This window comes from Bidens hawaiensis, unplaced genomic scaffold (genome assembly GCF_021521415.1).
Source record: "Bidens hawaiensis isolate Kalapana, Puna unplaced genomic scaffold, B.hawaiensis_p1.1 tig00041620_1, whole genome shotgun sequence".
Taxonomy (NCBI): domain Eukaryota; kingdom Viridiplantae; phylum Streptophyta; class Magnoliopsida; order Asterales; family Asteraceae; genus Bidens; species Bidens hawaiensis.
The window spans coordinates 88,846-104,361 of NW_027497352.1; the positions used below are offsets into that span (position 1 = coordinate 88,846).

Genomic DNA, 15,516 nt, shown 5'->3' on the forward strand with positions numbered 1-15,516 from the left:
ACAATTAGTCGTCCGTCTCTCGAAATTTTCCGAACACGTAGGATAAAAATTTCTGGCTACACTTCTCTTTTATTTATATATTTATTTATTTCATCTCCTTATTTCAAATTAATATTTAGTATCAAGCAACTACGTACTAGCTAACGCATATGTGGTATTTCTTACGTCAGATGCTTCAAAGTGAGAAACACCTTTTTCTATTTAAAGCAGCACTTTAGGGTTGTGTTTCGTACCCCCAAACACCATTGCAAATACCTGAACTGTTGCAACAGATATTCTCTGAAATGATTTCTGTGCAACCCAGCCATGAGAGCCTTCAAGAGCTTGCAAAAGAACTCAAGCTTGTGGTTCCTGACCGCTACGTTCAACCACAAGACCAATCCATCTTTGTCTCTAACAAGTCTTTGCCTTTACCATCTATCCCAGTCATAGTCATGAAAGATATGTTCAAGATGCAACAAGGATCCGATATCAATATCGAGCAGCGGAATAATCTGCGGTCCATATGCCATGAATGGGGAATCTTTCAGGTAAAACATTACATACATATTTAATTTGCATGTGTGTACATATTACCATAAATTAATTAATTATTTTACAGCTGGTGAATCATGGAGTTGACAAACTGTTGGTGGCGAATATGAAGAAGGAGATGGTTGATTTTTTTAACATGCCTGTAGAAGAGAAGTTGAGATACAAGTTGAAGGCAGGTGATTATGAAGGTTATGGTCAGACCATACTCAACACTCAAGATCAGAAAGTTGACTGGGCTGATCGGTTCTATATGATCACTAATCCTGTTCAGAGAAGAAAATCACACTTGCTACCACAACTCCCTCCAACATTAAGGTTAGTCTCTTTGATCCTATTTAGTTTTGATTAGATTTAAACTATCAATAATAAACGATGAATTTGGATTAAATAAATCTCAATAAAAATATCTAAAACTGATTATAGACTCATCTAACCATAATCACAACTTTGATCAGGTTATATACATCATTGAAGAGGTAGGTCCCAGCAGAGCCCAGTTGGACCCGCAAGACTCACCTTGAACAGGGATGTCTGCGCAACGACCAACTGCTCCCGCAGGACCCACCATGCTCAGAGAAAACCTTACGCGCAGTACGCCAGCTGTACCCGCAGGGAAAGCCTCCCAATGGTGAAGTACCCCGCCTGTTCCCGCAGTTGCGGATACAAGCCATCAGGGAAGGCTACCCGCACTAACAGCAAGGCTACACGCACAAGGCCCTAGCTACTTCAGTAGTCACATGAAGGCGAAAGGGAACAGTGAGTGCGAGTACTCAGACGATGAGCGCACTAACATCTAACCATAATCACAACAGGCTGACGAATTCGGCAGTACTCGCCAACATCTCAATATGAACAGTGAGTGCGAGTACTCAGACGATGAGCTGGAAGAATCCGATACCGACGCAAACCCTCGCCATAAGGCGAAAGGGAAGCGTAAGGAAACGGACTTCCAACCGAAAAGGAATTTTGGGGAAGCCTTTAAACCAACGAATGTGGAGAGAAACCCGCGTGACTTCTCCAAAACCTTTAGACCAACTGCTACAAACGCAGGAAAGTCAAAGTTCGCAAGGGACATTGCGGAAGCAATCGCCCCGAGAAGTGTCAAATAAATGTCCAACATTGGCACTTATGATGGTCTATCCGACCCAGACGACCACTTGAACAGATTCATTGCGGGGGCAACCGTCAGTAACTGGACGGAACCCACGTGGTGTTATATGTTCCAGATGACTCTGGTTGGAGCGGCCAGGGCATGGTTCGATCGTTTACCGGTCCACCACATATATGATTGGGCGGACTTTCAAAACAAGTTCAGCCAACACTTCAGCCAACAAAGGAAATATACTGAAGAACAGTGGACGATCCTCAACTGCGTCAGAGAGGAGGATGAATCTTTACTAGACTTCATCACTCGCTTCAACTCCAAAAAGCTAAGTCTGGGCAACATAAGTGAAGATCTTGTTCGCACCGCTTTCATCCAGGGCGCCGAATACCCAGAGCTTATCTGCACATTGACGGATAAGGACGGCATGCCATCCACATGGGATGCCATCATGACGGCGGCCAAGCGCTTTGCCGAGACGGAGAAGCAACTGGGAAGGGATCTTCCCCAGAGTACACACCTCTACACGCAAAGGACTAGAGAAAACAATGTTCGGATCGCCCGGCAGAACAAAAAGAGGAAGCTAGGTATTTGGCAGTCAAGGGTAAACTTTGACACCTCATCCAGCTCTCACCCTCTTGTTTGCGGAAGAAATAACACACACCCTTCAAGCCAAAAACACCGGTGGACGCCACTCACCAAAAGCGTCACGGAGATATTTGCCACTGAAAAGCTACCATGGCCAAAAGCTCCAATGATCCGGCAGAGACCTAATGCGGATCAGAGTAAATCCTGTGACTTCCACGGGACAAAAGGTCATAGTACGGAAGAGTGTACATCCTTGAAGGATATTGTTGAAGCATTCGTCAAGGATGGAAGACTGGCACACCTGGTGGCATCAATCAAGAAGGGAGGAAGGAACGACAACCGGTACCGAGACAACGGACGAAAGCCCGTTGACATCAGCATCAACATGGTTCATGGTAAGATCAGAGGAAGAAAAAGGCGAACGACGGAACCATGTGCGTGGAAGGAAGCTGAGGTGCGCTTCCCGCGAGTGCCAGGAGGACCCAGCAAAGAAGGCCCTATCGTCATCAAAAGCCAGCTGGGGCACTACATCACTTCTCGCACTCTTGCTGACAACGGCGCCTCGTCAACGGTGATGTACAGGCAGTTCTTCGACAAGCTAGATGACGAAGACAAGGAACGCCTGGAAACGATCTGCGCCTCGATGGAAGGGTTCGATGGCAGCACAAACACCCCCCTGGGTATCCTATCTTTCCCCGTCACTCTTACGAACGGGAATCACTCACGCACAGAAGACGTGGATTTTGTCGTAATGAGGAAGCCACACCACACATACGACATTCTCTTCGGAAGAGACGGGATGGCAAGATTCAACGCCGTGGTATCCTCAGTCCACGGCATGATGGGATGGCCAACAGCTGAGGGTGTAGCGATGATCACCGGCATTCCCCAGGTATGCATCGCATCTGTCTCATCTAAACCCAAACCAAAGATGGCTAAACCAACCATCACCGAACCAGAAAGATGGGCCTTCAACGGCAAGTACCCTGACCAGGCCGTTTCCATTGGCCCAACAGTTGTTGATCCCACACGCACCTTACTCAAGCGCTTATTACAGAAAAACGCTGACATCTTCGCGTGGACACCAGCTGACATGACTGGTGTACCCCGAAGTAAGGCAGAGCATAAGCTCAAATGCGATCCGGCTGTTACGCCAATCGTACAAAAGCGCAGAGTAATGGGACCAGAACAAACTAACGCGTGTAGAACCCAAGTCAAGGAACTCCTTGACGCAGGCATCGTACGCGTTAGTAGATATCAAACATGGGTTGCAAATCCCGTTATGGTACCGAAGAATAACAAACAATGGCGCATGTGCATAGATTTCAAGGACTTGAACAAAGCATGCCCCAAAGATTGTTATCCGTTACCCGAAATTGATCTTAAGGTGGATTCGTTGGCATCGTTCCGCCTTAAATGCTTCCTGGACGCGTATAAGGGGTACCATCAAATCCACATGGCCGTTGATGATCAGGACAAAACCGCTTTTCGGACGCCCGATGGCACATTTTGTTACCAAATGATGCCATTCGGACTTAAGAATGCCGGGTCCACATACCAACGCCTGATGGACAACCAGTTTCATGCCCAAATTGGGAGGAACTTGGAAGTCTACATGGATGACTTGGTCATCAAAAGCCCTGACCCAGAAGCGATGTTGAAAGACATCGAAGAAACTTTCAACACTCTCAGGAAGATAAACATGAAGCTCAACCCGAGCAAGTGTGCCTTTGGAATGGAAGAAGGGAAGTTCTTGGGGGTCATCGTCACTAAATATGGCTTCAGAGCGAACCCTGAAAAGGTCGAAGCCATTATCAAAATGGAATCACCTACTACCATCAAACAGGCTCAGACACTGAATGGATGACTAGTGGCACTTAATCGCTTTTTGGCAAACCACGCGGATAAGTCATTTCCCTTCGTGTCAACGTTGAAAAACTGTTTAAAGAAAACGCACTTCTACTGGACACCAGAAGCGGAAGCAGCTTTTCAGGAGATTCGGTCACGCTTGATCGAACTCCCAACGCTCACAGCACCAAAAGCGGGAGAGGAGTTAATCCTATACCTCTCTGCAACAGATAGAGCAACCGGGGCAGTCCTGCTAGTAGAGCGAAAAGGCATCCAGATGCCAATCTATTATGTCAGTCGTATCCTAACAGACGTAGAAACCCGGTACTCTACCCTCGAAAAATTAGTCTTAGCACTTATACACGCTTCACGCAGGTTAAGACGATATTTCCAGGGTCACCCAATCACCATTCTCTCCAACTTCAAACTTGCAAACGTTCTAGGCAAACCCGAGTTATCGGGACGCCTAGCCAAATGGGCAATCGAGTTGGGGGAGTACGCGATAAAGTATAAGCCAAGACCAGCCATAAAAGGCCAGGTTTTGGCCGACTTTATTGCAGAAGTGCCTGCATCGCGGGAAAAAGAGTGCCAGGAAGAGGCTCAACCCTCTCCAGCACAAGACATCAATGATGTCTGGCGACTCTACACTGATGGAGCAGCCAGTAACGAGGGTTCAGGCACAGGGCTGAAACTAACCAACCCAGCAGGCCAAGAATACACTTACGCTATTCGACTGGATTTTCCAAGTACGAATAACGAAGCTGAGTATGAGGCATTCTTGGCTGGGCTGAGAATTGCGCGTAAGATGGGAGTGAAACACTTGGAAGCCCACGTGGATTCCATGTTAGTAGCCAATCAAATCAACGGGACGTACACGGCAGTGAACGACATAATGGCCCTGTACCTCGCACAAGCAAAATCCCTTATGCGCGATTTCAACAACTGCAAAGTCATACACGTCAAGCGAAGTGAAAACAAATATGCGGATGCGTTAAGCAAGCTTGCATCATTAGCCTTCACCTACTTAGGAAAGGACATCCGCATTGAACTCCTCGAGACACCTTCGGTCCCGCACAAGGAAATTTGTGTCATCCAAACCGGCACAGAAACGTGGATGACACCAATAATAAAATACCTTGCGGCAGGTACACTACCAGAGTCAAAAACACAGGCAAGAAAACTACGCTGTAAAGCACTGAATTATCAACTCATCGATGACATCCTTTACAGACGTAACTTTCTTGGCCCACTCTTAAGATGCGTGGACAACCAAGATGCTGACTACCTCCTAAGGGAAGTACACGAAGGCATCTGTGGAGTACACGCAGGTCCCCGCGCTGTTGTAGCTAAGCTAAACAACGCGGGATACTTTTGGCCGGGGATGCATAAGGATGCGCTGGCATACATCAGAAAATGCAGGTCTTGCCAGCTTTACGCACCCAACACGCACCGCCCGAAGAATGAACTTGTTCCAGTCACCTCTTCATGGACATTTCAGAAGTGGGCCATCGATGTGACAGGCCCATTTCCTACAGCAGCAGGAAATGTTCAGTTCCTAGTGGTAGACATCGACTACTTCACCAAGTGGATAGAAGCAAAACCCTTAGCCCAAACAACCGCGAAACATATCAAAAAATTTATTTGGGAATTTATTATTTGTCGTTTTGGACTTCCACAGAATTTGGTGAGCGATAACGGCACCAACTTTGCTGACAAGAAGCTACAACAGTGGCTGAAAGAACTTCAAATCACCCACACCTTTACCTCAGTGGCACACCCGCAAGGTAATGGTGAGGTGGAAAGAGCAAATAAGAGCATCGTCGAAGGCATAAAGAAAAGACTCTTGGAACACAGATCCGGCTGGGTGGACGAGCTTCCGCACGTCCTTTGGGCAAACAGAACGCTGAAGAAGGCCAGTACGGGAGAAACCCCGTTCAGTCTCACTTATGGCACTGAAGCCATGGTCCCGGTCGAAATTGGTTTACCCTCACCAAGGGTCTTGATTCAGCCAGAAGACAATGATGCGGAAAGACGGTTAGATCTTATGCTAACTGAGGAACGCAGAGACTTAGCCGCAGTGCGTGAAGAGAACTACAAGCGACAAATGCAAAAGTACTACAACACGCGGGTAAAACTCTGCAACTTCAATGTAGGAGACTACATACTGCGTAACAACGAGGCTTCGAACCAAGAACGCCCAGGAAAGCTGGCCCCGGTCTGGGAAGGGCCATACCTTATCAAAGAAGTTCGGGGAAAGGGCGCGTACCGGCTCGAAAGGCTCGATGGCACTCCCATCCCAAGAACATGGAATGGAGCTCAATTACGCAAATGTTATATGTAGATCAATTCCAAACTTGTAAAGAAAAGGCCTAGAGCCACTTCTAATGGAAATGATTCTCCTTTCACAATGTGTTAATAGCCTTACCTTTATACTTATGAACTTCCCACACTTATGTGCCGGTATTCACCGCATAAATAGGGGAATAAGTAAGTCGTTACGTGTGGAAGGTGGCAAAACCCGCATAAACACAACGGTAAAAATTTAAAGTTTTAAGGAAAACCTACACGCAGGTCAGATATAAGTAAAGTTTAGCCATCCTTGTAAGTGCAAGTGACGGTCTTACCCGCACAATCAAGAACAAGGAGGCAAAACTTCAACCTATCATCTACCACGTTCAAAGGTTAACTTATTCTGAACACTTAGAAAATTTCAAAGGAAAAGATGAGGAAAACTTCCACGCAGGTCAGATATAAGTAAAGTTAAGCCATCCTACTAAGTGTAAGTGACGGTCATACCCGCACAATCATGAAAGAGGAAGCGAAACAAACTTATAATTTGCCACGTTAAAAAGTTAACTTATCTAAGTACTAAAGAAATTGCTAAGTTAGATCAAAACATGCGTAAAATAAACAAGGCAAAGAACTAACACAATCTTTGTTCCATCAAATTCAAATATTACAAAGATTGCTGGGTGCATACCCGCATACAAAAGAAGCTATACAAAAGCAAAAACCTACGCTAATGGTGGAAAGGGATCTTCAGAATCAAGCTTCAGGACCACTTCCACTTGGACCCGCTCCATCAGTAGAGCGTGGTGGTTCAAGGAAAGCTTTAAGGACAGCTAGCCCATCATCAGCAGCAGCGACTTCGTTCACCTTCTCCACCACCGGATGCGGGAAGGCGGCATACTGGTTCACTGCTTGGTCATAAACAGCTTCAGTATCCACATCATACAAAGGGAAGTTGGAAGGCGGGATGCCTTTCTCAACGAACCCTAGACCAAGTAGGAAGCCGGCCTTTTCCCCATCCTCATGAGAAGCGTTGAGGGCTGCGCTCATAGCATCGTCATAAGACGTCTCTGAGAAGACCCGATGCACAACCTACAAAAAAGAAAAAATACAAGTATCAAAACCTTTACAAAGAAAAGCGTAAAGACATGAAAAGCTTACCTGAGACAACGCTTCTCGAAGAAGCCATTCCTTGGCAACCAGAGCTTCTTGAAGGGCGGCTTGAGCTTGGGTACAGGCGCGTTCGGCTTCACTTTTATTAAGGTTGGCAAGCAACACTTCCTTTGCAGCAGCCTCTTCGACGCCCTTTAGCTTCCGCTCAGTATGGTCAAGTACGCCCCTCTGGTCCAGGATCTCTTGGAGCTTCTTCGCGTCCTCCATCGCCAAGGCATCATGAGCCTGTTGGAGCGCCTCAAATTTAGCTCTAAGTTCCTCATTCTCGAGGCGTAGAGGCTCAGCAACAGCTTCAGCCTTGGTGGCCCTTTCAGTTGCGTTCCTAGCAGTTTCCTTAGCCAGCCGAAGCTGTTCGTTAACAGCTTGGGCAGCCTTGGAACGGGCCTCGAGACGGGCCTGAACCTCAACTTCAAGGGCCTTGAACGCCTTCTCCTTCTCCGCAGCCACGGCGGAGAGCCTCCTATTCTCCTCCCGGACAGCCAGCGCCTGAGCTACTTCTTGAATGCGAGCTGCTTTTAACTTGTCGTTTTCACGACAAAGCATCTGGACGCGCGGCTGCATCCGGGCCAGGAGAACCCGAAACTCATTGGTTAGCCTACCCTCCTGGTAGCTAGCCATGGCTTCCCCCAACGCACCACTGGGAGCTACGTGACGAGCCCAATCCACGCACTCCATAGGGGTGCGAAGGGTTGTTCCTCGGCGGATGTTCCATCGTGGAACATACACTTCATTGGAATTCGACACTGCAAAAAACAAAAAGCAGTTAGGAAAAGATGATATATAAAAAAAATATAATAATAGGCCAAGAGAACCCTACGCACCTGTAGGGTCAATAACAGGCCGATAGCAGCCAAACCCGTCACCTGAACCCAAGGGAAATCCGTCCAAGAGGTCAGGTAGATGGGAAGAAGGCAGAGGTTGGCGAGAAGCCCCATGCATACCTGAAGGATCGGCCGTCGAGGCCAATGACGGAGGAGGCATGGTGAAGTCCGCCGCGGTCGCCGCTGCGGAGTCCGCTGCAAAAGTAACCGCCGGCTCAGTGAAAGATGCGGTAAAGATGGCACTGACAGCCGGCGGTGATGTCGTCACAACTGGAACAGTTGGCTCAATGGAATGAGCAACTGAACCAGTGGAAACAGGCGCAGCCGCCTGGGTCGTCGCCTCAGGTAGGCTGACCAAGCCTACCGTCACGGGCGGAGGGGTACTCCTCCCCGCTCCACCCTGGAATGCGTCAACATCCACGCCTGCACAAAGAAGATAAGTATTAATGATGGAAAACTATGGAGTTAAAGATAAAGGAAGTTTGTACTTACGGGTTTTCTTGAGCCTGAAAGTGCGGACGGGCGGGGATGAACCAGATGGAGCCGGCCTCTTCACGCCGGTCACCGTTGTCATCCTGGGCTCTCCGGAGGTGATAATCGTCGCAGCCTCTGGAGCGGTGGTCTTATCACCACCGGGATTCCCCGCCACCTCTTCGCTCTCGGTCTCCGAATCAGACCGAGGCACCGGATAGGCAGTGGAGGCCACCTTCTCCTTCCCCTTCCCGCCGGCAGCCTTCTTCTTCCGCACCAACGGAGGACCATCTGCGGATTCCCCATCAGAACATAAGATTAGAGGAATTCCCCCATCAGAACATAAGATTAGAGGAATTCCAGCAGAGGTTTCAACATTTAGGGGTCGAGGGTTGAATAGCGCCTTACCTGGCCGCATGGCGCTAAGGATCTCGTGGCCTAACGGGTAGACCTTCACGAACCGATCCGCCGTTTGTTCTAGGATGGGCAACTCGTTCTCATCTAGAGCGCGAGTACCCATCCGAGCGGGACCGTCAGCCTCCCGCGGGTACAGGAGCGACTGCAAGTCGTTCCCCTCTGAAATAAACAGGAAAGAAGTTAGAAGAAATTCTAAATCAACAAAAAGAAACAGAGCATATCGTAAGGAACAGAGTTCAAACCGTATTCGAGGACGATCGGGATCTTTCGCGCATCCGCATCCTTCCACACCCGGCTCATCCCGAGCATTACCATCCCGGACTCCGCAAACCGGTAAACCGGAGATTGGACTCGGGATATCTTCGAAAACCATTCCGCCTCCTCGTAGTTGGAGGTGTGAAGGCTGGGAAGTGCTTGCCCATTCTTGAACTTTATGGCAAGGGGGATGGCGCGAGCGGATATGTAGAAGAACTCCCGCTTCCATGAGCGAAGACTGCGCTCGGTCGCGCTAATCTTCAAACCCTTGATCCGGGTTATCAACGTGTACCACCCCTGGATGCACCTCCAAGAGTAGAAGGTCATCAGGCGGTCGACATAGGGCTCAATGCCCAGAATCCGGCACACCCACTCGAAGTGGTGAATCTTCGCGATCGCCATCGGGTGCACCTCGGTCAAGTGTACACCGTGCCTCTCAAGGACACGGTAAACAAACTTTGTCAATGGGAACCTAAGATTCCCATAGACAAAGAATGCAGCATATACCCCGATCTTGCCTCTGGGGGCATCATACACCGTCTGATGGGGTTCAGGAAACTCAGGCTCGAGAGACTCGAGCATGAACTTCCTGACGATGTACTGATACAGATCGACAGGCAGAGCACACTGGCACTCGCCAGCAGTACTCTTGTCATCGGCTGTAGATTCGAGATCACGTGAAGACATCTTGCAGATGAAAGAAGAAAACGATTTCAAGGGAATGCTCGACTGAAAAGATGAGTATTCGCCGGAAATCGTTTTGAAGATGAAGAGAAGAGTGAAAGTGTGGATTACAAAGAACCCTCTCCCCCTTTATATACTAATCGCAATTAATGCAATGAATTTAATGCGGAGGAGAGAGAAATCGAAGGTGCAATGAAACTATGACACGTGGCAAAAAGCAAGCTGGCAACAGCTGTTGAAAGGACGCGTACCATTAATTTCGCGGCCACGCGCCCGAAAAATCGGGCCCACGCGCCTGAAAAAGCTTCTGGAATGACCAGGTACTGTCACGTCACCATAACTTCCTGCACATCCTGACACAGTCAGAAGAAACCGTCGCACGACGTTTTAGAGGTTTGGACTGTTCTTATCCTTTCACCAACTCTTCGAATTTCAAAAAAAAAAAAAAAAAAAAAAAAAAAAATTCAAAAAGATTCAAAAGTAAGCGGGAAAATACCCCTTACCTTGGCAACCAAGTAACCATAAGACGGGTGCGGGTACGGTGTCAAGGCAAAACCCTTCACATACTTAGCACCCGCAGGGAATTGACGCCAGGAATACCTTGGAAGTAAAGTAACCGTAAGACGAGTGCGGGTACAGTTGCAAGGCAAAACCCTTCACATACTTAGCACTCTGCATGGAATTCAAACCAAGAAGGATCTTCTGGGCCATGCTTGCGGAAACGGGAATAACATCCCCGCGTGACGGGAACGTCGAGAACTATATTGTTTGAAACTCCAAGATGGAATTGGTGGTTTTAGCATAGTTGATCAGTATGTTGAAAACTACCAAAACCCCATGGAGAATCCACACAAGTGGGACTCAACGCTCCTGACTTGCGAGGAGGTTACAAACCTACCCGCTTCACACCCAAAGATCAAGCAGAAAAGTCGGGAATTTCTGCGTGACATCAGGAAAACCGCGGGAAGAATCATCACGGAAAACCTAAAAACTAAACCCTTTTCAAAACCCCTTGCTAAGTCCAAAAGTTCACCTCACTTATTAATAATTCATGAGAAGAACATTGGACTGGGGGGACTTGAAGAGGTAGGTCCCAGCAGAGCCCAGTTGGACCCGCAAGACTCACCTTGAACAGGGACGTCTGCGCAACGACCAACTGCTCCCGCAGGACCCACCATGCTCAGAGAAAACCTTACGCGCAGTACGCCAGCTGTACCCGCAGGGAAAGCCTCCCAATGGTGAAGTACCCCGCCTGTTCCCGCAGTTGCGGATACAAGCCATCAGGGAAGGCTACCCGCACTAAAAGCAAGGCTACACGCACAAGGCACTAGCTACTTCAGTAGTCACATGAAGGAATGAGCAAGGCGGGAATACTCCCGCCTAAATGAGCCAGTCCGTATGCTTCTGGAAGATCTTTTGTGCTATACCTACTAAGGTATGGGCAGAACAGACGATTTGACCAGAACAGCCCATGAACCAATCACAGGGTGACAGCTCACCGACAACAGTACGAGGAGGAGCACCCTCTAGTACTGTTTGTCACTATTAGCCGCTGCCTACTCACCAACCCTTACTATAGGACGTGCGCAGCCTACAGTTGGTGGAACAGTGCATAGCCGGCAGTAAAGGAACAGTGTACAGCCGACCTCGTTACTGTCAGCCGTAGCCTATCCACCAACCAGCATGGCCTGTGCGTAGTCCACTGTTGGTAGAACAGGAATACTATTCAGCCGGCTGTACCTTCTAGGAAACCTACCTTCGGCTATAAATACTCCAACACCTTGGAATGGTAAGGACATCATCTGATATCTCATCTTATCTAGCAATCTCTTAATATACACTTATATTCAGAGCAATCTAGTCTGATTCTCACGCCGGTGGGTGGTCACAAGGAGAAACCCCCCCCCCCCCTTCTCAGTGACGAGCTTACGGTGTCTGTTTTGCAGGTTATCTGAAGAACAACCTTCCCTGCTGAACCTCATCCTCGTGGGAAACATTACTTAACCCCCAGATTATCCGTAATCTGCCCCGGGTCGCTTAGTGTTTCTTCAATCATTGATCGATCTGTATATTTAGAGATGAACTCGAACTCCTAAATAAACTATAAACAAACCTCATATTTATATACTAATCTAATTGACTATCATAACTTAAATACAACTCATTTAATTTAACTCTAATTGATTTATTAACTAACCCAATTTTCATAACTCGGAAATTATGTCCAACAAGCTAGTCACGTATTGTAGTTCGTATTATCATAGTTGCACTAAAAAAATACAACTCAGTTATGGCCTTTTGTAAGGAAAAACACAAAAAATATATTACAAAACAATCGTGTTCCGTGTGATCGACCTGCAAGCTAGAAAGAATATATGTCTTTGTTTTATGGTCTTCATGGAACCCTATACCCATAAAAGTAAAACCTAGTTACAGCTGAGACAAAAAACGTACAAAACAAAGTCGACTTCCAGAGACTGACAAAAACTGATTTGAAATTCTAGTTGAGCTACGTCATGCTCCCAATTAATATTCTTGTCTGGTCAAGTAGGAATTCATCTAGAATACCTGCATATTCAAGTCAAGACTTCACATATTTGATTTATGATAATATTGGATATGTAATCCTTGATAGAGCAAAACAAATAAAGATTATAAAGGAAGTAGTTTTAGAAGATTATTCAAACATAAAATGATAGTATCTTATTTTAAGAAACACAATTGTAAGGATTTACATGGAAACAAACCTTTTGAGTTTATTTACAACTATGTTACAAATATTTGTATTATGCATGCTAAATAAATGTTTTTAAAAAATATTTATTTTAAATAAGATATGACATATTTCTCAAAAACGTTTTATAAAAAGTTAAACAATATGACTTATGGCATAATTATCATACTAGATTTCAAATTAAAGAAAATCATTGTTACACAATAGGAGCGATAAAAATCATAATCTAGATTTCATTAGAGTTGACATGTGATATTCAATATTTCATAGAAAAGAGAGAGGCATGAAAATTAACTTTTCTGAAAAATCAAAGCCGATACGTGTCGTTGTTTTTATTTAATAGATATGAAAGATAGAAGATAGATTTCCTTCCCGGCCCATGTATATCTTCAAAAGAAAAATAATAAACCCGTAAACACCGGATATTATTATTATTTATAAAAATATTATAAGAGTAGAATGGAAATTAATACACCAAGAATAAAAACAAAGAAAATTAATTTAATTGTAACTCCTAATTACAATATATAATTACATGATTATATACATATATAACAAATCTTAAGTAACATATTTTATCTAATCCTAACTAACACATAGAATTCCATGTGATATATCAACTTTTCTTCAACGTACAGAGATACCATGGAGAACTACTTGCAAGAACTACAAAAACTTGCCATGACTTTGTTCAGTATAATCGGTCAAACCATAGACATCAACCCGAAAGAGATGATCGATGTTTTCGAAGACGGATTGCAATGAGTGAGGATGACTTACTATCCTCCTTGCCCTCAACCTGACCGGGTTGTCAGGCTAGATCCTCATTCTGATGCTACTGGAATAACCATTCTTCTCCAAGTCAATGATGTGCAAGGCTTACAAGTTAAAAAAGATGGTGTGTGGATCCCCGTTGATTTTCTTCCAGATGCTTTCGTGGTAAATATAGGAGATGTTCTTGAGGTGAGGCCGACAAGTTTTATTATTATAATTAAGAGGTGTTTTTTAAACGTGGGTTGCATGAATTAATCCAATTATTTTGGACATTTAGTCACCATCCTTAAACGGGTAGCTGTCCCATCTAATTAAGCATGCTAAGAACTTCCATGTTTGACTAAACCACATGTCGAATATTTTATCTTGATTTTTCACGTGCATTATATGACCAAGTCGTATGTAGACTTGGTCCAATTTACATGGTTTTAAACTTGTTTATAGGAATAAATTGGTACAAATGTACAATCATAGCTAGGCTACATATTCTTTGGCACCACTTTTTTTATAAACTTATATAGTTATATTATTTAGGGGTATTTGACCCCATACATGGTTAAAATGATCGGTTTTTTCCTTGTTGACCGGCATGCCTTATGAGTTTAATCATCAGACCAAGTGTTATGTATGGCCATGGGTGACGCCGGCCATGCATGTGGCTTTTTTAGTGGCTAACCCCCCTCCTCTTTAATGCCCTCCAAAGGACCGGCGTATTTACCCTTAGCGCCTTTGGCACCCATGCGTAATGATTTTTAACCCTCTTTGACGCCACGAAATTGCCGCATGGCCCTGTGTGACACCCCATGGCCTTTCACAACACTTGGTCAAAACAAATTATGATCCTCCCAACATAGTTAATATTAATTGTATTTTTATGCTTTTTTTCATATTTACGTATTGAATTGAATGATGCAACAAATAAGAACTTAATGTTTAAGAATAGCTAATAAACTAACCTAATTTCTTTTATTCAAACATGCATGTCGACGAATTCATGTTTTTATATCTTCTTGCTAAACTAAATCTTAAATAATTAAAGTAGTACTTTTATATTTTGTAAATTATATGTGTTCAAGTGGGTATATGTATATGTTGTATCAAAGAATATTATCTATATCTTGGAAATGTTAAACCCAAATTAACTCACAAGCAAATGTTTTTAAATCGATTTACAGATAATGAGCAATGGTGTATACAACAGTATTGAGCATAGGGCGACTGTTAATGCAACGAGTGAAAGGATTTCATTAGCCACGTTCTTCAATCCAAAGCTTGAAGCAGACGTTGGACCTGCAAAGAGCCTTCTAATGAACACCGTAAACCAACCGTTGTATAGAACACTCGTGATGGAGCAGTACCTCAAGGACTTCTTCTCGTACAAGCTCAATGGAAAGACATATCTTGAGAAAATGAAGATTAGAGATGAAGCTCATGAAACTTGATCAAATATCCAAGTGTTCTATTAATCATATATAGTACTCAATTAAAATAAGTCAGGCGATTGTCCCGTATATTATTTGTATAATAGCGCTAAGAAATCATCATGCATAAAATTTGTGTAATGCCAGTCATTATATATAAGTCTGTTGTCGATTATCCGCCGTTGATATTGGCACGGTAATTAACCATATGTTAGTAATTCATCGATGATTCATTCCATCAATGATCCCATACTAACGTCCCTCGATAATCCTTCTGAAAAGTATTTATCTGTAACATACCAATTAGAAACAATTTATCATATAGATCTCAAAGATTTATTTAAGTAATTGAAGAAACACGGATCTAATCCTTACGGAGTTAGATCAATGAGTCAACAGGAAACG

The 15,516-nt window shown here is 44.9% G+C and overlaps 1 pseudogene across 1 annotated transcript; it reads left to right on the forward strand.

Annotated features, from left to right (window-relative positions):
- Nucleotides 1-284: 284 nt before the first annotated feature.
- Nucleotides 285-15,264, forward strand: LOC143593015 (oxoglutarate-dependent flavonoid 7-O-demethylase 1-like; annotated as a pseudogene). The gene is made up of 4 exons (XR_013146027.1): nucleotides 285-530; nucleotides 602-849; nucleotides 13,555-13,879; nucleotides 14,866-15,264. The product of XR_013146027.1 is annotated as an oxoglutarate-dependent flavonoid 7-O-demethylase 1-like (transcript).
- Nucleotides 15,265-15,516: the final 252 nt, after the last annotated feature.